Source organism: Pongo pygmaeus, chromosome 11 (assembly GCF_028885625.2).
Source record: "Pongo pygmaeus isolate AG05252 chromosome 11, NHGRI_mPonPyg2-v2.0_pri, whole genome shotgun sequence".
NCBI lineage: Eukaryota > Metazoa > Chordata > Mammalia > Primates > Hominidae > Pongo > Pongo pygmaeus.
This window is the reverse complement of record NC_072384.2, coordinates 38,681,969-38,704,905: the sequence shown is the minus strand read 5'-3', so window position 1 is coordinate 38,704,905 and position 22,937 is coordinate 38,681,969. Positions and strand designations below refer to the sequence as shown.

The 22,937-nt window shown below is 39.0% G+C and overlaps 1 long non-coding RNA gene across 1 annotated transcript in view; it reads right to left on the bottom strand.

Annotated features, from left to right (window-relative positions):
• Positions 1-22,937, bottom strand: part of LOC134737755 (uncharacterized) — a 152,076-nt gene that overhangs the window by 51,611 nt on the left and 77,528 nt on the right. Inside the window, exon 2 of the long non-coding RNA XR_010122969.1 lies at positions 1,963-2,108. This is a non-coding gene — a long non-coding RNA (uncharacterized LOC134737755). The remainder of the gene's footprint in view (positions 1-1,962; positions 2,109-22,937) is intronic.

The following is a 22,937-nucleotide window of genomic DNA, read 5'->3' as shown; positions in this document are numbered from 1 at the left end:
AATAAATGTGAAAATTATTTTAAAATTAAGATTGGTATCCCTTTCAAAGAGACAATTCTAATTCCAAATAGTTATCACTTATTGTGTCACATTGCAAAATGTCCTACCTATGTATTACATAATGTAAAGTTGAAACTAAGCCAATTATCCGCTTTGGCAGAGGCCTTAAAGTTTTACTATTGGTGCTGGACCATCCATATTGTCTTAGTTCATCCAGGCTGCTATATAACAAAAGACCATAAACTGGGTGTCCAAAAATATCAGAAATGTATTTTTCTCAACTCTGGAGGCCTGGCAGTCCAACATCTAGTCACTGGTAGATTCGGTGTCTGTGAGGGCCTCATTTCAGGCTGATATATGGTGACTTCTTGTTATGTCCTCAAATGATGGAAGTTGGCTATTTTACATGGGCACTAATCTCATTCCTGAGGGCTCCACCTCTTGCCCTAATCACCACATCAAATCTCCATTTGCTAATACCAGAATCTTGGGGGGTTGGACTTCAGCATATGAATTTAACAGAACATAAATATTCAGGTTATAGCCATAGAGAACATATGAAAAGACTGTAAAGCTGAGTCAGACACCTTTAACATATCACCCACCAACAGATCATTAAAGAGAAGGCTAAGGATTCACAAGACAGTAAGAATTTCTTTGGAGGGAAGTCAATGAGTATTGGGCAACTCATCTATTTCAGATCAAATTTGGGGAGGAGGACTACATCTGTAGTTCTGCGGTTCGGACAATGCAGAAGCTAGTGCTTGACTCTGACCTGGCAAGCTTTATTGGCAAAAGTTTGGATAGAATTGCCTGATACGGCAAAGCAAGGAGTGAAGAACACAATTCACTTCTACTCATGGCACAAATATCTCAATTTCTGGTAGGCAGTGAGAACCTCTCAAAAAGCCAAACTTAAAACATTTGGGAATAATCCTGGCTACAGGTTTTCCTCCCCAGAGCTGGATGAACACAACAGAAAGAGCCTGTACAGGATGTCCCGCAAGCAGCTGGAGCTAAGGCAAAGGTAGTTAGTAGCCGATTGAGAGGCGGATCAACCACAGAACACAGTAAAGTCGAAAGCCCTCCAGGAGGACACTAGGTGGTGGTCACTGATGACCCCTCAAAACACCCCAAGAGATAAGAAAGAGTATTTTGGCATCTGACACACCAAAAGAACATTTTAGCCCATGACACATCAGTCAAGTAAGAAATTGATATTTCTTTACTTTTACTTTTATACTGGTTGAGTTGGAGACAATAGGTAAGCAGAGGAGAGGGAACAGAAGAGGCCAATTAATAGTAAAGAATCTGACCATGCTGCCGTTCTCCACTTTAGGTTTCTTAGCCCAAGTTAAGCTTAAAGTGACCTGACTTTAAATTGAATATGAAAACAATGTTTTAATTTATATCAGACTTATCTGACTCATACCTCACGAAGAGACTATTATTGAATAAAAGTGAATAAGAAGATATTCTGGTTCTGCCAGGTTCAAGAAAGAGAAACTCAAAAGAGCCTGTTTGAAAACTAATGATGTGAGAAAAGTAAAGCTATTCCAGAAGTTCACCTTACAAAGTTCAGGTGGGTTTAAGACATTATTACAGAATTCTCAGGACCTGTTTTCTAATACAGATGTTCAGGAAGATGGCCTTCAAGAAAATATAAATATTGACCCATCCAGGGCTCCATGAAACATCTATGTGTACATTTTTAAAGTTTTGCTATAGTAAATGTCAGATGGATGTTTTGTCCTTTTATCCTTGTCCATAAACTGTGCTTATCTTCTGCTGTGTATTTCTCATTTAGCCTTTGTTTATTGCTGTCCTTCACTAGAATCTTTCAATCATCTAGATTGAATGAAGATCAAACTATCTTATGATTTCTTATCTCCTAAAATGTTTGTTTTAGAAATAGAAGATTGACATTGGCAAAGAAGACAACTAATTGCAAACTTCACACACCTCTGATGGCTTTCAAAGGTGGCTATTTTTAGTTACCTCATAACCAAGGGGGCTGTCCTCTCACTTATGCCCTGCATCCTGGCACCATTCCTAAGGAAAACATGTTGATGAAAGAGGATCTGTCATTCCTCTTTGATGAGCAGACACTGTAATAGAATGGGGTGTGAAGTTGAGGAAACAATCAGCTCAAATAAAGTTGACTCTAATATCTTGATGCAAAGGGGAAAAGCAGACATAGTTTTTCTTCTCAGGGCTTTGTTTTTCCATCATCTGTGAGTAGAGAAATGAGTGACGCATCAGATCCCTCTTCAAACTCCCCTGTCTCATCATTCCATAGGTTTATCCATTTGAACAGCAGACTAGCAGATACCGAGGTTCACCGTTTTTATCTCTCAGACTCAACATTTCGTTTTCAAAATTTCCTTTCAGAATTTGGTTAGCCAGGATTGAAAAGGATCACACCTATCAGATTAAACCCATTTACATTCATTTTTATTCATTGCCATTACTAATGTTTATTACTATTTACATGCAAAATCTGAAACCTTAAGGCTTCTGAAAAAAAGCCATTAAAGAAAAAAAAACTGTGGTGAATAATGCATTTTTTCCTCTTCAGAGGATATTTGATTTACAGATATGCAACCTTTTTAAAAATAAAATAAATCGGGTTATCCAGTCTCATATATGAAGTTCTTTGTTTCTAATTTTTAATGTAGGGCTATTTATCTCTCAAGATATCAACATTTACACTCTATCTCATAAAACTTGGTGTTTGAAGAATGCTTGAACTTTCAATAAAAAATTATAGTAGTAAGCATCCTTTTCAATTATAATTCTCTGGAATACCTTTTTCTTTACTTCCAAATTTAAATTTCAAATCCTGAACAAGTATAATTATTGGAAAACAAACTTGCTATATTTTGATTTGCTTTCAAATTAATAGAATCAGAATAGAACATGTTGTTGATTTTAAGACAATTGCAAGTCACATTTTGAAAATGCTTACTGCATTATAAATCATATGACTTCATTTCCCAGGATGATAAATGGTCTTTGGCCAACTTGTCACATTTATTTATGTACGTTTCATGGTTCCCTCCTTTGATGTTTCATGTCGCTGAAGGTAAATTGAGTTTGTGCCTGAAAATGTACATGTAAGTAACTTTGCCCTTTTCACCAGATTGACTGGCCCATTTAGTTGATACAAACATGCACATAAACACAATAAATAAAAACAATAGCAAAAATAATGAAAAGACAATTACCTGGTACTTAGAGAAAATATTAAGCATTTGAAACCTTCATCAAAGTTTTTGTTTTTTATCATTCTTGTTAGACAAAATGTCAATTGAAATTAATGCTAGATGGCCGAACAGGAACAGCTCCGGTCTACAGCTCCCAGCGCCAGCGACGCAGAAGACGGGTGATTTCTGCATTTCTATCTGAGGTACCGTGTTCATCTCACTAGGGAGTGCCAGACAGTGGGCGCAGGTCAGTGGGTGAGCGCACCGTGCACCAGCCGAAGCAGGGGCGAGGCATTGCCTCACTCGGGAAGCGCAAGGGGTCAGGGAGTTCCCCTTCCAGGGGTGACAGACGGCACCTGGAAAATCGGGCCACTCCCACCCGAATACTGTGCTTTTCCGACGGGCTTAGGAAACGGTGCCCCAGGAGAGTATAGCCTGCACCTGGCTCAGAGGGTCCTACGCCCACGGAGTCTCGCTGATTGCTAGCACAGCAGTCTGAGATCAAACAGCAAGTCGGCAGCGAGGCTGGGGGAGGGGCGCCCGCCATTGCCCAGGCTCACTTAGGTAAACAAAGCAGCCTGGAAGCTTGAACTGGGTGGAGCCCACCACAGCTCAAGGAGGCCTGCCTGCCTCTGTAGGCTCCACCTCTGGGGGCAGGACACAGACAAACAAAAAGACAGCAGTAACCTCTGCAGACTTAAATGTCCCTGTCTGACAGCTGTGAGGAGAGCAGTGGTTCTCCCAGCACGCAGCTGGAGATCTGAGAACGGGCTGACTGCCTCCTCAAGTGGGTCCCTGACCCCTGACCCCCGAGCAGCCTAACTGGGAGGCACCCCCCAGCAGGGGCAGACTGACACCTCACACGGCCGGCCAGGTACTCCAACAGACCTGCAGCTGAGGGTTCTGTCTGTTAGAAGGAAAACTAACAGAAAGGACATCCACACCAAAAACCCATCTGTACATCACCATCATCAAAGACCAAAAGTAGATAAAACCACAAAGATGGGGAAAAAACAGAGCAGAAAAACTGGAAACTCTAAAAACCAGAGTACCTCTCCTCCTCCAAAGGAACGCAGTTCCTCACCAGCAACGGAACAAAGCTGGACGGAGAATGACTTTGACGAGCTGAGAGAAGAAGGCTTCAGACGATCAAATTACTCCGAGCTACGGGAGGATATTCAAACCAAAGGCAAAGAAGTTGAAAACTTTGAAAAAAATTTAGAAGAATGTATAACTAGAATAACGAATACAGAGAAGTGCTTAAAGGAGCTGATGGAGCTGAAAACCAAGGCTCGAGAACTACGTGAAGAATGCAGAAGCCTCAGGAGCCGATGCGATCAAATGGAAGAAAGGGTATCAGCCCTGGAAGATGAAATGAATGAAATGAAGCGAGAAGGGAAGTTTAGAGAAAAAAGAATAAAAAGAAATGAGCAAAGCCTCCAAGAAATGTGGGACTATGTGAAAAGACCAAATCTACGTCTGATTGGTGTACCTGAAAGTGACGGGGAGAATGGAAACAAGTTGGAAAACACTCTGCAGGATATTATCCAGGAGAACTTCCCCAATCTAGCAAGGCAGGCCAACATTCAGATTCAGGAAATACAGAGAACGCCACAAAGATACTCCTCGAGAAGAGCAACCCCGAGACACATAATTGTCAGATTCACCAAAGTTGAAATGAAGGAAAAAATGTTAAGGGCAGCCAGAGAGAAAGGTCGGGTTACCATCAAAGGGAAGCCCATCAGACTAACAGCGGATCTCTCGGCAGAAACCCTACAAGCCAGAAGAGAGTGGGGGCCAATATTCAACATTCTTAAAGAAAAGAATTTTCAACCCAGAATTTCATATCCTGCCAAACTAAGCTTCATAAGTGAAGGAGAAATAAAATACTTTACAGACAAGCAGATGCTGAGAGATTTTGTCACCACCAGGCCTGCCCTAAAAGAGCTCCTGAAGGAAGCGCTAAACATGGAAAGGCACAACCGGTACCAGCCACTGCAAAATCATACCGAAATGTAAAGAACATCGAGACTAGGAAGAGACTGCATCAACTAACGAGCAAAATAACCAGCTAACATCATAATGACAGGATCAAATTCACACATAACAATATTAACTTTAAATGTAAATGGACTAAATGCTCCAATTAAAAGACACAGACTGGCAAACTGGATAAAGACTCAAGACCCATCAGTGTGCTGTATTCAGGAAACCCATCTCACGTGCAGAGACACACATAGGCTCAAAATAAAAGGATGGAGGAAGATCTACCAAGCAAATGGAAAACAAAAAAAGGCAGGGGTTGCAATCCTAGTCTCTGATAAAACAGACTTTAAACCAACAAAGATCAAAAGAGACAAAGAAGGCCATTACATAATGGTAAAGGGATTAATTCAACAAGAAGAGCTAACTATCCTAAATATATATGCACCCAATACAGGAGCACCCAGATTCATAAAGCAAGTCCTGAGTGACCTACAAAGAGACTTAGACTCCCACACATTAATAATGGGAGACTTTAACACCCCACTATCAACATTAGACAGATCAACGAGACAGAAAGTCAACAAGGATACCCAGGAATTGAACTCAGCTCTGCACCAAGCGGACCTAATAGACATCTACAGAACTCTCCACCCCAAATCAACAGAATATACATTTTTTTCAGCACCACACCACACCTATTCCAAAATTGACCATATACTTGGAAGTAAAGCTCTCCTCAATAAATGTAAAAGAACAGAAATTGTAACAAACTATCTCTCAGATCACAGTGCAATCAAGCTAGAACTCAGGATTAAGAATCTCACTCAAAACCGCTCAACTACGTGGAAACTGAACAACCTGCTCCTGAATGACTACTGGGTACATAACGAAATGAAGGCAGAAATAAAGATGTTCTTTGAAACCAACGAGAACAAAGACACAACATACCAGAATCTCTGGGATGCGTTCAAAGCAGTGTGTAGAGGGAAATTTATAGCACTAAATGCCCACAAGAGAAAGCAGGAAAGATCCAAAATTGACACCCTAACATCACAATTAAAAGAACTAGAAAAGCAAGAGCAAACACATTCAAAAGCTAGCAGAAGGCAAGAAATAACTAAAATCAGAGCAGAACTGAAGGAAATAGAGACACAAAAAACCCTTCAAAAAATAAATGAATCCAGGAGCTGGTTTTTTGAAAGGATCAACAAAATTGATAGACCGCTAGCAAGATTAATAAAGAAAAAAAGAGAGAAGAATCAAATAGATGCAATAAAAAATGATAAAGGGGATATCACCACCGATCCCACAGAAATACAAACTACCATCAGAGAATATTACAAACACCTCTATGCAAATAAACTAGAAAATCTAGAAGAAATGGATAAATTCCTCGACACATACACCCTCCCAAGACTAAACCAGGAAGAAGTTGAATCTCTGAATAGACCAATAACAGGAGCTGAAATTGTGGCAATAATCAATAGCTTACCAACCAAAAAAAGTCCAGGTCCAGATGGATTCACAGCCGAATTCTACCAGAGGTACAAGGAGGAGCTGGTACCATTCCTTCTGAAACTATTCCAATCAATAGAAAAAGAGGGAATCCTCCCTAACTCATTTTATGAGGCCAGCATCATCCTGATACCAAAGCCTGGCAGAGACACAACAAAAAAAGAGAATTTTAGACCAATATCCTTGATGAACATTGATGCAAAAATCCTCAATAAAATACTGGCAAACAGAATCCAGCAGCACATCAAAAAGCTGATCCACCATGATCAAGTGGGCTTCATCCCTGGGATGCAAGGCTGGTTCAATATACGCAAATCAATAAATGTAATCCAGCATATAAACAGAACGAAAGACAAAAACCACATGATTATCTCAATAGATGCAGAAAAGGCCTTTGACAAAATTCAACAACCCTTCATGCTAAAAACTCTCAATAAATTAGGAATTGATGCGACGTATCTCAAAATAATAAGAGCTATCTATGGCAAACCCACAGCCAATATCATACTGAATGGGCAAAAACTGGAAGCATTCCCTTTGAAAACTGGCACAAGACAGGGATGCCCTCTCTCACCACTTCTATTCAACATAGTGTTGGAAGTTCTGGCCAGGGCAATTAGGCAGGAGAAGGAAATCAAGGGTATTCAATTAGGAAAAGAGGAAGTCAAATTGTCCCTGTTTGCAGATGACATGATAGTATATCTAGAAAACCCCATTGTCTCAGCCCAAAATCTCCTTAAGCTGATAAGCAACTTCAGCAAAGTCTCAGGATACAAAATCAATGTGCAAAAATCACAAGCATTCTTATACATCAATAACAGACAAACAGAGAGCCAAATCATGAGTGAACTCCCATTCACAATTGCTTCAAAGAGAATAAAATACCTAGGAATCCAACTTACAAGGGATGTGAAAGACCTCTTCAAGGAGAACTACAAACCACTGCTCAAGGAAATAAAAGAGGATACAAACAAATGGAAGAACATTCCATGCTCATGGGTAGGAAGAATCAATATCATGAAAATGGCCATCCTTCCCAAGGTAATTTACAGATTCAATGCCATCCCCATCAAGCTACCAATGACTTTCTTCACAGAATTGGAAAAAACTACTTTAAAGTTCATATGGAACCAAAAAAGAGCCCGCATCGCCAAGTCAATCCTAAGCCAAAAGAACAAAGCTGGAGGCATCACACTACCTGACTTCAAACTATACTACAAGGCTACAGTAACCAAAACAGCATGGTACTGGTACCAAAACAGAGATATAGATCAATGGAACAGAACAGAGCCATCAGAAATAATGCCACATATCTACAAGTATCTGATCTTTGACAAACCTGACAAAAACAAGAAATGGGGAAAGGATTCCCTATTTAATAAATGGTGCTGGGAAAACTGGCTAGCCATATGTAGAAAGCTGAAACTGGATCCCTTCCTTACACCTTATACAAAAATCAATTCAAGATGGATTAAAGACTTAAATGTTAGACCTAAAACCATAAAAACCCTAGAAGAAAACCTAGGCATTACCATTCAGGACATAGGCATGGGCAAGGACTTCATGTCTAAAACACCAAAAGCAATGGCAACAAAAGCCAAAATTGACAAATGGGATCTAATTAAACTCAAGAGCTTCTGCACAGCAAAAGAAACTACCATCAGAGTGAACAGGCAACCTACAAAATGGGAGAAAATTTTCGCAACCTATTCATCTGACAAAGGGCTAATATCCAGAATCTACAATGAACTCCAACAAATTTACAAGAAAAAAACAAACAACCCCATAAAAAAGTGGGCGAAGGACATGAACAGACACTTCTCAAAAGAAGACATTTATGCAGCCAAAAAACACATGAAAAAATGCTCACCGTCACTGGCCATCAGAGAAATGCAAATCAAAACCACAATGAGATACCATCTCACACCAGTTAGAATGGCAATCATTAAAAAGTCAGGAAACAACAGGTGCTGGAGAGGATGTGGAGAAATAGGAACACTTTTACACTGTTGGTGGGACTGTAAACTAGTTCAACCCTTGTGGAAGTCAGTGTGGCGATTCCTCAGGGATCTAGAACTAGAAATTCCATTCGACCCAGCCATCCCATTACTGGGTATATACCCAAAGGACTATAAATCATGCTGCTATAAAGACACATGCACACGTATGTTTATTGCGGCATTATTCACAATAGCAAAGACTTGGAACCAACCCAAATGTCCAACAATGATAGACTGGATTAAGAAAATGTGGCACATATACACCATGGAATACTATGCAGCCATAAAAAATGATGAGTTCACGTCCTTTGTAGGGACATGGATGAAATTGGAAATCATCATTCTCAGTAAACTATCGCAAGAACAAAAAACCAAACACTGCATATTCTCACTCATAGGTGGGAATTGAACAATGAGAACACATGGACACAGGAAGGGGAACATCACACTCTGGGGACTGTTGTGGGGTGGGGGGAGGGGGGAGGGATAGCATTGGGAGATATACCTAATGCTAGATGACGAGTTGGTGGGTGCAGCGCACCAGCATGGCACATGTATACATATGTAACTTACCTGCACATTGCGCACATGTACCATAAAACCTAAAGTATAATAATAATAATAATAATAATAATAAAAGAAAAAAAAAAAGATTAAAAAAAAAAAAAAAGAAAACTATGACTTGAGTTAAAGATAATAAACTCCTCTCAAGGTTAAAAAAAAAAAAAAAAAAAAAGAAATTAATGCTAATATCTAGTCAAAATTTAGCAGTAATTATCTACCTCAATTTTACCTCCATTAAACCAGCAATCTCAAACAGAAATTTCTATAGAAGTCTAGAGGTGACATGTAATAGGCTATTATGAGAATTAAACTAAACATATGGAATGAAGAAAGAAGACAGTTCTAGTGTCCTGTGAAAATGGAAGCCAGACGGCCTGGCCGTCATACTGAAATCATGCACCTGATGGTAGAAAAAAATTAAGTTGAATTTATTCTCTTAAGAACGTCACTTCCAGATAAAAAATTAAGAAAAATAAATGGTTTAAGTACCAAAAGTCACAAATATTTTTAACTTTTAAATATTAATAACACTTTTCTGCCAGACGCAAGACTTGAGGATTGCTATTTACAAAAGGTTTCCATTGTGATCAATATTTTACATTTGTTTATTGGCAGAAAGGTGAGTGAGAAGTGGATAGTTTTTGATGCTGCTTTTGTAGTTGTTTTTATTACTGCTGCTGCTGCTGCTGTTGTTTTGTTGACCCCTGAGTCAAGAGTGTATGAAGACAGCACTCAGGAAGAGTGGACAATACTCATTTGGAGAATTTGACATATACTATGGTTCCCATATTATTTAGATAGTAATGATGGTTTCTTGAAAAGCTATCCCAACACTCTGTGGCACTGGACATCCACAAATCCCATCCTACTCCACTCTGTGAATCAAATTAACAGAAAAATTTGAAGTTTTAAGTCATAGTAGCTAATTAGCAAATTCTATTCTGTATTGCAGTTGTTCTCAGCCTGTTGTTCTCCTGTCTGTGCTATATATGAGGTACCCTCCACTGTACCAGTGAAAGAAGACCTAATTTAAAGTCTGTAGTCTCTTGTTAATCAAGGAAAAACTATTGAATGCTCTATACATTTCCAAGATTGTGCCAATGTAGCAGGTAATATGCCAGGAATGGAATAAGTCTATACATTTATTTTTCTGACTTATGCTTCCATTTTGGTCTGATAAAATAAGTACTTATTGGAAATAACTTAGGAGGCCTTTTAAGGAATTAGGTAATCACTTCTGTGATTTCCTGGACACAACATTAATTAGCTAATTATTAATATATTAAATCAGCACTTTTTTATACTGTTAGATTCTTATTTCATACATGTTTACTACAAAAATGTATACAGAAAGTAAAATATAACCATGAAATGTGATCAAATGTGCAGCTTGAGCCCTGACCAATATTCAGGTTGTGTGCAAAATAGATTAGCATTTGTTGAAGCCATGAATCTTGAGGTGAGGTATTTAAAAATCTGGAGCACCAACTTTCTTGTAGGATAATTATTTCTCAGTATATTTGCAAGTTATAAAGCAATAACTGGTAAAACATTAAAAATAAATACGGGAAATATAATCCTTGACCACAAATTTCTCTTTAGCTGATCTTTCTTCAGACATTATCACGATAATTTTTTCAATTTCTCTTTCATTATTTGTTTTATTTTAAAATTATTATTAATATTCTATTATACTATAACAGTATAAATAATATATTATTTAATAATATAATTCTAGAAGTAATATTATGGTATTTTATTATTCATGTTATTATCTATGTTCATTTTGCTGTAATACTGATATGATAATATGAAAAGATAAATCAAAACCAATAAGGTTTGTACCATGGACAGTAGAAGGAATAAATTAAGAGTCTTAATTAGGCCTGGAGTGATGGCTTACGCCTGTAATCCTAGCACTTTGGGAGGCCGAGGCGGGCAGATCACCTGAGGTCGGGAGGGCGAGACCAGCCTGATCAACACGGAGAAACTCCGTCTCTACTAAAAATACAAAAAAATTATCCAGGCGTGGTGACGCATGTCTGTAATCCCAGCTACTCGAGAGGCTGAGGCAGGAGAATCGCTTGAACCTGGGAGGCGGAGGTTGCGGTGAGCCGAGATGGTGCCACTGCACTCCAGCCTGGGCAACAAAAAGGGAAACTCCATCTCAAAAAAAAAAAAATAGAAAGAAAGAGTCTTAATTTTGGCTCCAAAGCTAAGAGAGTAGTCTGGTATCTTTTGTGGTCCCAATTTGTAAAGAGAGGTACTGGACTAGGTGGTAACTAAAGTTTTTTCTCATCTCAAACAGTCTGCCCTGAAAATAATAATAATAATAATATAATCCATTGTTCATGTATAATGAATAATAATAATTACCCAGAATTTTTTTATTGGAACAAAACTTGTTGTACTTTTATGTTGGCCTAGAATGTTGGGATATAAAGGTCCCAAGGACAAGTTTCCACTTGAGCCAGGGAGAATATCAATGACAAAACAGTGTAACTTCCCAGATGGCTACTTTTTGGAATGTGCAGTTCTGACATAAATTAATTTTTTTAATCAAAAGCCTTTTATTCTCAGCCAAATCCTCTTTAAAATGTCATTGCCTGAGGAGTCTGGGTAATTCTGAAAGGATCATGAAGATAAACTGTTCTTGATACTTACAAAGTGTGACAATGATATTCTAATATAGAATGAATACCTCCAAGCATTTCCCTTAATTTGTGTATTGTGTGTATTTTTCTTTTTAAATTGGCTTTAATAAGGCCTTAAAGATGTCTGCAACGCCTTTGACTGAATGAAAAGATAATTATTTCTTAAAGAGTTATGAAGATATTCATCCAATGGTCAAATGTTTGGGCATGTACTTTCCTGCTTTTGCAGTGTGAACACATTTCCCAAGAGATTTCAGGGTCAGTATCTTTTCATATTTTTTTCTTTAGAAGTAACGAACAAAACTACTCACAAAAGCACACACACACACACACACACGTATATATATATATAACGATTTTGGTGATTCTTTTCAGTGGGCTAGATTGTTCTGCTTGACTAAAATCTCCTCTATGGATCTCTTTGATCAACATAAAAACTGTTTCCCTTTCTAGTATTAGCTCACTGCGTTGCCAGAGCTTGAGTTCAGTGATTCTATATTGTTGTTATACTGGCAGTGCTAAACCCTAGATGCTCAATTACGATGTATTTGAAAAATAAATTATTGGATAAATAAATATAGCTAAAAAGTATGTATCATCCCAGTATGTATCCCAGATCTTCATTCTTCTCCCATATATTTGAAATTCTCACTGAGAGACACTGCTAGGATTACACAGTTGTCTTGAAATGGGACATATTAGTTATTGATCCATTAACACCTTGGTACAAACTAAAATGTATCCCTGAGGGATTGTACCCTTCTTGGATTGCATAAGATACAGGAGAAGAGAAAAGACAAATCAGGGCTTTAAGTACTCTGAGAGGTGAATAGCGCATTTAAGTGGGAGGCTTGGGCACCTTCAGAACAGGGAAAGGATCAGAATTGCTGGTGAGAAGTAAATAGAAAGAGAGGGTTGCTCATAGGAGAAAAGAAGGGAACTATTAAAAGTGATCTTTAACCCAGCTATGTCTGGACCACTCCCAGACGAATATTAGCTTTAATCTAGAAAGCAAATAGCCACGGTATTAAATTTAGGGAATCCCAACACAATCACTTTCACTGTTAACTGTACTGAGCAGAGTGCCAGGGTACTTCAGGGTAGAGAGTTTGTGAGAAAAAAATTTATCTTTGTTTATACTTTCCTTTTCACTCAATTCTTTCAGGAAAACAGGAAAGGGTCTTTGATTGCCAAGACACTTTGAATGTAAGGTCCCAAAACTTACCGTGTAGGCCATCTATCTAATCATATAATTAAAGATTGCTTTTGAAATTAAGAAAAAACGGAAGCTATAGAATAAAGAGATGGGTGGGGGAGTAGGAAGTGGGTCTTATCTTCACTTTTAAGCAAAATAAACTTGTGCAAATAATTTTAGATAATTTTTAATGTGTGTATTGTAGTGGTAGGAGTGGTTGAAAAATAGAAAGAAGATACAATAAAATATAAAGTGATGAACATTTTATGTTAATGTTACGATTTTGCCAAGTTCCTGCCCTATTTATTTTTAGCAATGCTGGGACAAAAAAAAGACACAAGGCAACAAAACTATTTTATGTAATGCACACAATAATACTAAAAAAAACCACATTATCAGAATAATCATAATGGGAGGAATTAAAATAATTTCCTTTTAATGGATACAAATAAAGTGTTATGCCCTTAATTTTTTTTATTTAATCCTTATAGCATCTATGTGGCCACAGAAATTGAGGTTAAAAAAAGATGAAACCACTTGTCCAAGTTTCCATTTTTAGTAGGTGGAGGTGCTGGATTTCAGCATGAGGGTTATTAGATTCCAATGACTTTGTATTTAACTCCTTCAGTACACTGTTCCCTTCACAAAAGTTTATGGCTACATGAAGGTTTTAGAGGAAATCTTTGTTTTTTTCAACATGGACAGAGTTAAGTTAAACTAGTTGGAGAGCATCTACCCTTTTAGTATGTTATCTTCTTGGGATCACACAGGATCACTGAATAAAATTAACATCTAAACAAATTTGATAAATTCCCACAAGTCATGTATGGTAGAATTAAGTGTATGAGTCTTAATTAAACCATCAGATCATAACTACCTGTTTAAAAGCACTGCCTATACCTGTTCTATCACTGTGTACCCCATTGCTTTGGTAAGCCTCTCAACAATGAAGATTTAAGTAGCATTTCCAGGACACTGTATCCTTCCAGATTTTCTCTGGCCCTGGAAAATCTTAGTGAAGGAGAGGAGAATAGGTTTCTCAAGCTTGATCATTGGACTTTCTTCCTTGGACCTGCAACTTGGAAAGTTTCATCCTTTTTCACTGTAAGAAAGTGCAAAAACTTATTTTAAAATGAATCGTGCAATGGAAGTGCATTTTAAAGAACTGGCATGCAAATAATAAAGCCATCGGTGACCTTCTCAGCATAAACTTTTTTGGTAATTATAATGTATGTATGCATGAAGCAATAATGAAATAAATTATGACAGCACTAAGGACATATTATTATGTAGAGCACATGCAAAGAAGCCCTTTTCTGGGGGTAGAAACCGGCTCATTCTGGTTACACGTGTATTTAAACATTGTTGTTACTGGCAAAGAGCTAACATCATTTCCCTGATGCCTTACAAACAGTGCTACAAAAAAAAAAAAAAAAAAAAAAATGCACTTTGAACTAATTGGAACCCAGTAGGGAGGAGGGCAAAGCAGATACTGTGAGGTTTCAACTTGAATATTTTCCTTGCCATTAGAACAACTTGTTTCTCAGCCAAGTTTTCTTTCTTTTTACCTCCATAACAATGAAAGTGGCCCCAGACCTCTCCTATTCACCATTATCCCCACTGAACTAAAGGGAAGTTAACAGCAAGGGAGAAGTAAGTAAAAAGCTCTGGAAAGGAGGGAAATTGTTTAAAAATTTATCTGAAAAAAAAATCTAATAAAAAAAATTCCCACCCAGGGGAGAAATCTAAGGTCACTGAAAAACAAGAAATTAAAAAAAAAAATCCTCAAAGAACTAAATGCTGGTGCTTAAAAAAAGAGAGAAAAACCAAGATAAATGCAGATGCATTTCAGGAGACAAATGCCCAGAAATCATCCAGGGACCAGCCAATTCACCATCAGAAATTATACAAAGCTTGAGAATCTGATGGTGAAATTGACCCAGTGGTGTTAGCAGGTCATAATCAATTAATAGTGAACAAATGCCTTCTTTTCCATTGAATACCAAGTTTTTGTCCAGAAGCTAAAATCTAATAAAAACTGAATTTAGTTATTACATTTCAAAGTAAATGTATTCTTTTTTGTCTCTCTTCTGTTTCTACTGTGTTTGAGATGCAACTTAAATAATGCCAACAACTGAATGAGCTGCAACAGAGCATAAGAACTCAGAAAATATGAAGTGCAGGCCAATCAGACTTCAGGCTTCTTGTCTCTCACCTGAGCCCTATTCTTCATCCCCCTGCTAACCTGTCTGCTCAAAAAGCTGTGGTTAGAGAAGAACCTTCCAGGGCAGAAGAGATTAGAATAGATAAAAACAAGGCAACAGCTTGAGATGAAAGGACAGGAAAAAAGAAAAAAAAAAAGAGTGTTTTATGGTCACTGTTTTATTAGTAAGTAATTGTGACTAAGGGGAATATTTAAAAGGCTGCTTGAACATATTCTTATATATTAAGGTAATTTATGGAATTCAATTCAAGAAAAGTGTTACAATTATAATTGCAAAGTATCAAAGCTGCCTACACTGAGTGTCAGTCACTCCTGCGTTAATTTACGTTTCAAATCCTTAGTTTTGTCCACTAGATTTTGGCATATCCCACAATTTTTCAAGCAACAGCTTGAGATGAAAGGACAAGCAAAGAAAAAAAAGAGTGTTTTATGGTCACTTTTTTATTAGTAAGTAATTGTGACTAAGGAGAAATATTTAAAAGACTACTTGAACATATTCTCCTATATTAAGGTAATTTATGGAATTCAAGAAAAGTGTTACATTTATAATTATAAAGTATCAAAGCTGCCTGCACTGAGTATCAGTCGCTCCTGCGTTAATTTACCTTTCTTTTCTTTTTTTTAAAATTATTATTATACTTTAAGTTTTAGGGTACATGTGCACAATGTGCAGGTTAGTTACATATGTATACATGTGCCATGCTGGTGTGCTGCACCCATTAACTCACCATTTAGCATTAGGTATATCTCCTAATGCTATCCCTCCCCCATGCCCCCACCCCACAACAGGCCCCGGAGTGTGATGTTCCCCTTCCTGTGCCCATGTGTTCTCATTGTTCAATTCCCATCTATGAGTGAGAACATGTGGTGTTTGGTTTTATGTCCTTGCGATAGTTTACTGAGAATGATGATTTCCAATTTCATCCATGTCCCTACAAAGGACATGAACTCATCATTTTTTATGGCTGCATACTATTCCATGGTGTATATGTGCCACATTTTCTTAATCCAGTCTATCATTGTTGGACATTTGGGTTGGTTCCAAGTCTTTGCTATTGCGAATAGTGCCGCAATAAACATACGTGTGCATGTGTCTTTATAGCAGCATGATTTATAGTCCTTTGGGTATATACCCAGTAATGGGATGGCTGGGTCAAATGGTATTTCTAGTTCTAGATCCCTGAGGAATCGCCACACTGATTTCCACAATGGTTGAACTAGTTTACAGTCTCACCAACAGTGTTAAATGTTCCTATTTCTCCACATCCTCTCCAGCACCTGTTGTTTCCTGACTTTTTAATGATCGCCATTCTAACTGGTGTGAGATGGTATCTCATTGTGGTTTTGATTTGCATTTCTCTGATGGCCAGTGATGGTGAGCATTTTTTCATGTGTCTTTTGGCTGCATAAATGTCTTCTTTTGAGAAGTGTCTGTTCATATCCTTTGCCCACTTTTTGATGGGGTTGTATGTTTTTTTCTTGTAAATTTGTTTGAGTTCATTGTAGATTCTGGATATTAGCCCTTTGTCAGATGAGTAGGTTGCAAAAATTTTCTCCCATTCTGTAGGTTGCCTGTTCACTCTGATGGTAGTTTCTTTTGCTGTGCAGAAGCTCTTTAGTTTAATTAGATCCCATTTGTCAATTTTGGCTTTTGTTGAGATTGCTTTTGGTGTTTTAGACATGAAGTCCTTGCCCATGCCTATGTCCTGAATGGTAATGCCTAGGTTTTCTTCTAGGGTTTTTATGGTTTTAGGTCTAACGTTTAAGTCTTTAATCCATCTTGAATTAATTTTTGTATAAGGTGTAAGGAAGGGATCCAGTTTCAGCTTTCTACATATGGCTAGCCAGTTTTCCCAGCACCATTCATTAAATAGGGAATCCTTTCCCCATTGCTTGTTTTTCTCAGGTTTGTCAAAGATCAGATAGTTGTAGATATGCGGCGTTATTTCTGAGGACTCTGTTCTGTTCCATTGATCTATATCTCTGTTTTGGTACCAGTACCATGCTGTTTTGGTTACTGTAGCCTTGTAGCATAGTTTGAAGTCAGGTAGCATGATGCCTCCAGCTTTGTTCTTTTGGCTTAGGATTGACTTGGCAATGCGGGCTCTTTTTTGGTTCCATATGAACTTTAAAGTAGTTTTTTTCCAATTCTGTGAAGAAAGTCATTGGTAGCTTGATGGGGATGGCATTGAATCTATAAATTACCTTGGGCAGTATGGCTATTTTCACGATATTGATTGTTCCTTCCCATGAGCATGGAATGTTCTTCCATTTGTTTGTATCCTCTTTTATTTCATTGAGCAGTGGTTTCTCATTCTCCTTGAAAAGGTCCCTCACATCCCTTGTAAGTTGGATTCCTAAGTATTTTATTCTCTTTGAAGCAATTGTGAATGGGAGTTCACTCATGATTTGGCTCTCTGTTTGTCTGTTATTGGTGTATAAGAATGCTTGTGATTTTTGTACATTGATTTTGTATCCTGAGACTTTGCTGAAGTTGCTTATCAGCTTAAGGAGATTTTGGGCTGAGATAATGGGGTTTTCTAGATATACAATCATGTCATCTGCAAACAGGGACAATTTGATTTCCTCTTTTCCTAATTGAATACCCTTGATTTCCTTCTCCTGCCTAATTGCCCTGGCCAGAACTTCCAACACTATGTTGAATAGGAGTGGTGAGAGAGGGCATCCCTGTCTTGTGCCAGTTTTCAAAGGGAATGCTTCCAGTTTTTGCCCATTCAGTATGATATTGGCTGTGGGTTTGTCATAGGTAGCTCTTATTATTTTGAGATATCTCCCATCAATACCTAATTTGTTGAGAGTTTTTAGCATGAAGGGTTGTTGAATTTTGTCAAAGGCCTTTTCTGCATCTATTTAGATAAACATGTGGTTTTTGTCTTTGGTTCTGTTTATATGCTGGATTACATTTATTGATTTGTGTATATTGAACCAGCCTTGCATCCCAGGGATGAAGCCCACTTGATCATTGTGTATAAGCTTTTTGATGTGCTACTGGATTCGGTTTCCCAGTATTTTATTGAGGATTTTTGCATCAATGTTCATCAAGGATATTGGTCTAAAATTCTCTTTTTTGGTTGTGTCTCTACCTGGCTTTGGTATCAGGATGATGCTGGCCTCATAAAATGAGTTAGGGAGGATTCCCTCTTTTTCTATTGATTGGAATAGTTTCAGAAGGAATGGTACCAGTTCCTCCTTGTACCTCTGGTAGAATTCGGCTGTGAATCCATCTGGTCCTGGACTCTTTTTAGTTGGTAAGCTATTGATTATTGCCACAATTTCAGATCCTGTTATTAGTCTATTCAGAGATTCAACATCTTCCTAGTTTAGTCTTGGGAGAGTGTATGTGTTGAGGAATTTATCCATTTCTTCTAGATTTTCTGGTTTATTCGCATAGAGGTGTTTGTGCTATTCTCTGATGGTAGTTTGTATTTTTGTGGGATCAGTGGTGATATCCCCTTTATCATTTTTTATTGCATCTATTTGATTCTTCTCTCTTTTTTTCTTTATTAGTCTTGCTAGCGGTCTATCAATTTTGTTGATCCTTTCAAAAAAACATCTCCAGGATTCATTAATTTTTTTAAGGTTTTTTTTTTTTGTCTCTATTTCCTTCAGTTCTGCTCTGATTTTAGTTATTTCTTGCCTTCTGCTAGCTTTTGAATGTGTTTGCTCTTGCTTTTCTAGTTCTTTTAATTGTGATGTTAGGGTGTCAATTTTGGATCTTTCCTGCTTTCTCTTGTGGGCATTTAGTGCTATAAATTTCCCTCTACACACTGCTTTGAATGTGTCCCAGAGATTCTGGTATGTTGTGTCTTTGTTCTCGTTGGTTTCAAAGTACATCTTTATTTCTGCCTTCATTTCGTTATGTACCCAGTAGTCATTCAGGAGCAGGTTGTTAAGTTTCCATGTAGTTGAGCGGTTTTGAGTCAGTTTCTTAATCCTGAGTTCTAGTTTGATTGCACTGTGGTCTGAGAGACAGTTTGTTATAATTTCTGTTCTTTTACATTTGCTGAGGAGAGCTTTACTTCCAAGTATGTGGTCAATTTTGGAATAGGTGTGGTGTGGTGCTGAAAAAAATGTATATTCTGTTGATTTGGGGTGGAGAGTTCTGTAGATGTCTATTAGGTCCGCTTGGTGCAGAGCTGAGTTCAATTCCTGGGTATCCTTGTTAACTTTCTGTCCCATTGATCTGTCTAATGTTGACAGTGGGGTGTTAAAGTCTCCCATTATTATTGTGTGGGAGTCTAAGTCTCTTTCTAGGTCACTCAGGACTTGCTTTATGAATCTGGGTGCACCTGTATTGGGTGCATTTATATTTAGAATAGTTAGCTCTTCTTGTTGAATTGATCCCTTTACCATTATGTAATGGCCTTCTTTGTCTCTTTTGATCTTTGTTGGTTTAAAGTCTGTTTAATCGAAGACTAGGATTGCAACCCCTGACTTTTTTTGTTTTCCATTTGCTTGGTAGATCTTCCTCCATCCTTTTATTTTGAGCCTATGTGTGTCTCTGCACATGAGATGGGTTTCCTGAATACAGCACACTGATGGGTCTTGACTCTTTATCCAATTTGCCAGTTTGTGTCTTTTAATTGGAGCATTTAGTCCATTTACATTTAAAGTTAATATTGGTATGTGTGAATTTGATCCTGTCATTATGATGTTAGCTGGTTCTTTTTCTCGTTAGTTGATGCAGTTTCTTCCTAGTCTCGATGGTCTTTACATTTTGGCATGATTTTGCAGCAGCTGGTACCAGTTGTGCCTTTCCATGTTTATTGCTTCCTTCAGGAGCTCTTTTAGGGCAGGCCTGGTGGTGACAAAATCTCTCAGCAGTTGCTTGTCTGTAAAGGATTTTATTTCTCCTTCACTTATGAAGCTTAGTTTGGCTGGATATGAAATTCTGGGTTGAAAGTTCTTTTCTTTAAGAATGTTGAATATTGGCCCCCACTCTCTTCTGGCTTGTAGAGTTTCTGCCAAGAGATCCACTGTTAGTCTGAGGGGCTTCCTTTTGTGGGTAACCCGACCTTTCTCTCTGGCTGCCCTTAACGTTTTGTCCTTCATTTCAACTTTGGTGAATCTGACAATTATGTGTCTTGGAGTTGCTCTTCTCAAGGAGTATCTCTGTGGTGTTCTCTGTATTTCCTGAATCTGAATGTTGGCCTGCCTTGCTAGAGTGGGGAAGTTCTCCTGGATAATATCCTGCAGAGTGTTTTCCAACTTGGTTCCATTCTCCCCGTCACTTTCAGGTACACCAATCACATGCAGATTTGGTCTTTTCACATAGTCCCATATTTCTTGGAGGCTTTGTTCGTTTCTTTTTATTCTTTTTTCTCTAAACTTCCCTTCTTGCTTCATTTCATTCATTTCATCTTCCATCACTGATACCCTTTCTTCCAGTTGGTCGCATCAGCTCCTGAGGCTTCTGCATTCTTCACGTAGTTCTCGAGCCTTGGCTTTCAGCTCCATCAGCTCCTTTAAGCACTTCTCTTTATTAGTTATTCTAGTTATACATTCGTCTAAAGTTTTTTCAAAGTTTTCAACTTCTTTGCCTTTGGTTTGAATTTCCTCCTGTAGCTCTGAGTAGTTTGATCATCTGAAGTGTTCTTCTCTCAACTCGTCAAAGTCATTCTCCATCCAGCTTTGTTCCTTTGCTGGTGAGGAACTGTATTCCTTTGGAGGAAGAGAGGCGCTCTGCTTTTTAGAGTTTCCAGTTTTTTTGCTCTGTTTTTTCCCCATCTTTGTGGTTTTAACTACTTTTGGTCTTTGATGATGGTGTTGTACAGATGAGTTTTTGGTGTGGATGTCCTTTCTGTTTGTTAGTTTTCCTTTTAACAGACAGGACCCTCAGCTGCAGGTCTGTTGGAGTTTGCTAGAGGTCCACTCCAGACCCTGTTTGCCTGGGTATCAGCAGCGGTGTCTGCAGAACCGTGGATTTTTGTGTTCTGCAAATGCTGCTGTCTGATCGTTCCTCTGGAAGCTTTGTCTCAGAAGAGTACCCGGCCGTGTGAGGTGACAGTCTGCCCCTACTGGGGGGTGCCTCCCAGTTAGGCTGCTCGGGGGTCAGGGGTCAGGGACCCACTTGAGGAGGCAGTCTGCCCGTTCTCAGATCTCTAGCTGCGTGCTGGGAGAACCACTGCTCTCCTCAAAGCTGTCAGACAGGGACAGTTAAGTCTGCAGAGGTTACTGCTGTCTTTTTGTTTGTCTGTGCCCTGCCCCCAGAGGTGGAGCCTACAGAGGCAGGCAGGCCTCCTTGAGCTGTGGTGGGCTCCACCCAGTTCGAGCTTCCAGGCTGCTTTGTTTACCTAAGCAAGCCTGGGCAATGGCAGGCGCCCCCCCCCCAGCCTCACTGCCACCTTGCAGTTTGATCTCAGACTGCTGTGCTAGCAATCAGCGAGATTCCCTGGGCGTAGGACCCTCCGAGCCAGGTGCGGGATATAATCTCCTGGTGCGCCGTTTCCTAAGCCCGTTGGAAAAGCACAGTATTCTGGTGGGAGTGGCCCGATTTTCCAGGTGCCGTCTGTCACCCCTTTCCTTGACCAGGAAAGGGAACTCCCTGACCCCTTGCACTTCCCAAGTGAGGCAATGCCTCGCCCTGCTTTGGCTGGTGCACGGTGCGCTGCACCCACTGTCCTGCGCCCACTGTCTGGCACTCCCTAGTGAGATGAACCTGGTACCTCAGATGGAAATGCAGAAATCACCCGTCTTCTGCATTGCTCACGCTGGGAGCTGTAGACCAGAGCTGTTCCTATTCAGTCATCTTGGCTCCTCACCTAATTTACCTTTCTAATCCTTATGTGTTGTCCACTAGACTTTGGCATATCCTGTAAGTTTTCAGTGTGGGTTCTGTATACATATTTTTTGAGTCATGGTCTCACTTTGTTGCCCAGGCTGGTGTTCAGTAGTGCAATCATAGTTCATTGCAACCTCGAACTCCTGAGCTCAAGTGATCCCCCTAACTCACCCTCCCAAGAGTAGCTGGGAACCCAGGTGCATGCCATTACACCTTACTAATTAAAAAAAAATTTTTTTTCACAAAGTCAGAGTATCATGATATGGTCCAGGCTGGTCTTGAGCGCCTGGCCTCAAGCAATCTTCCGTCTTGGCCTCGAAAAATGATCAGATTACAGGCATGAGCCACTGGACCCAGCCTATAAAGTTTTATAGTGATGTAAAATATGATTCTAGAAAAACTCAGATTTTTCCTTTTCTTTTTCTTTTTTTTTTTCACTCTGTCACCCAGGCTGGAGTGCAGTGGCATCATCTCGGCTCACCGCAACCTCTGCCTCCTGGGTTCAAGTGATTCTCCTGTCTCAGCCTCCCGAGTAGCTAGGATTACAGGCATGCGCCACCATGCCTGGCTAATTTTTGTATTTTTAGTGGAGACGGGGTTTCGCCATGTTGGCCTGGCTGGTCTCAAACTCCTGGCCTCAAGTGATCCACCTGTCTCAGTCTCCCAAAGTGCTGGGATTACAGGTGTGAGCCACCATGACTGGCCAAACTCAGATATTTCTTAAATATTACAGTTTAGACGTTGTTGTGTAATTCCAGTTATCTCCAGGAGGATGGTTATTCCACTCTCCA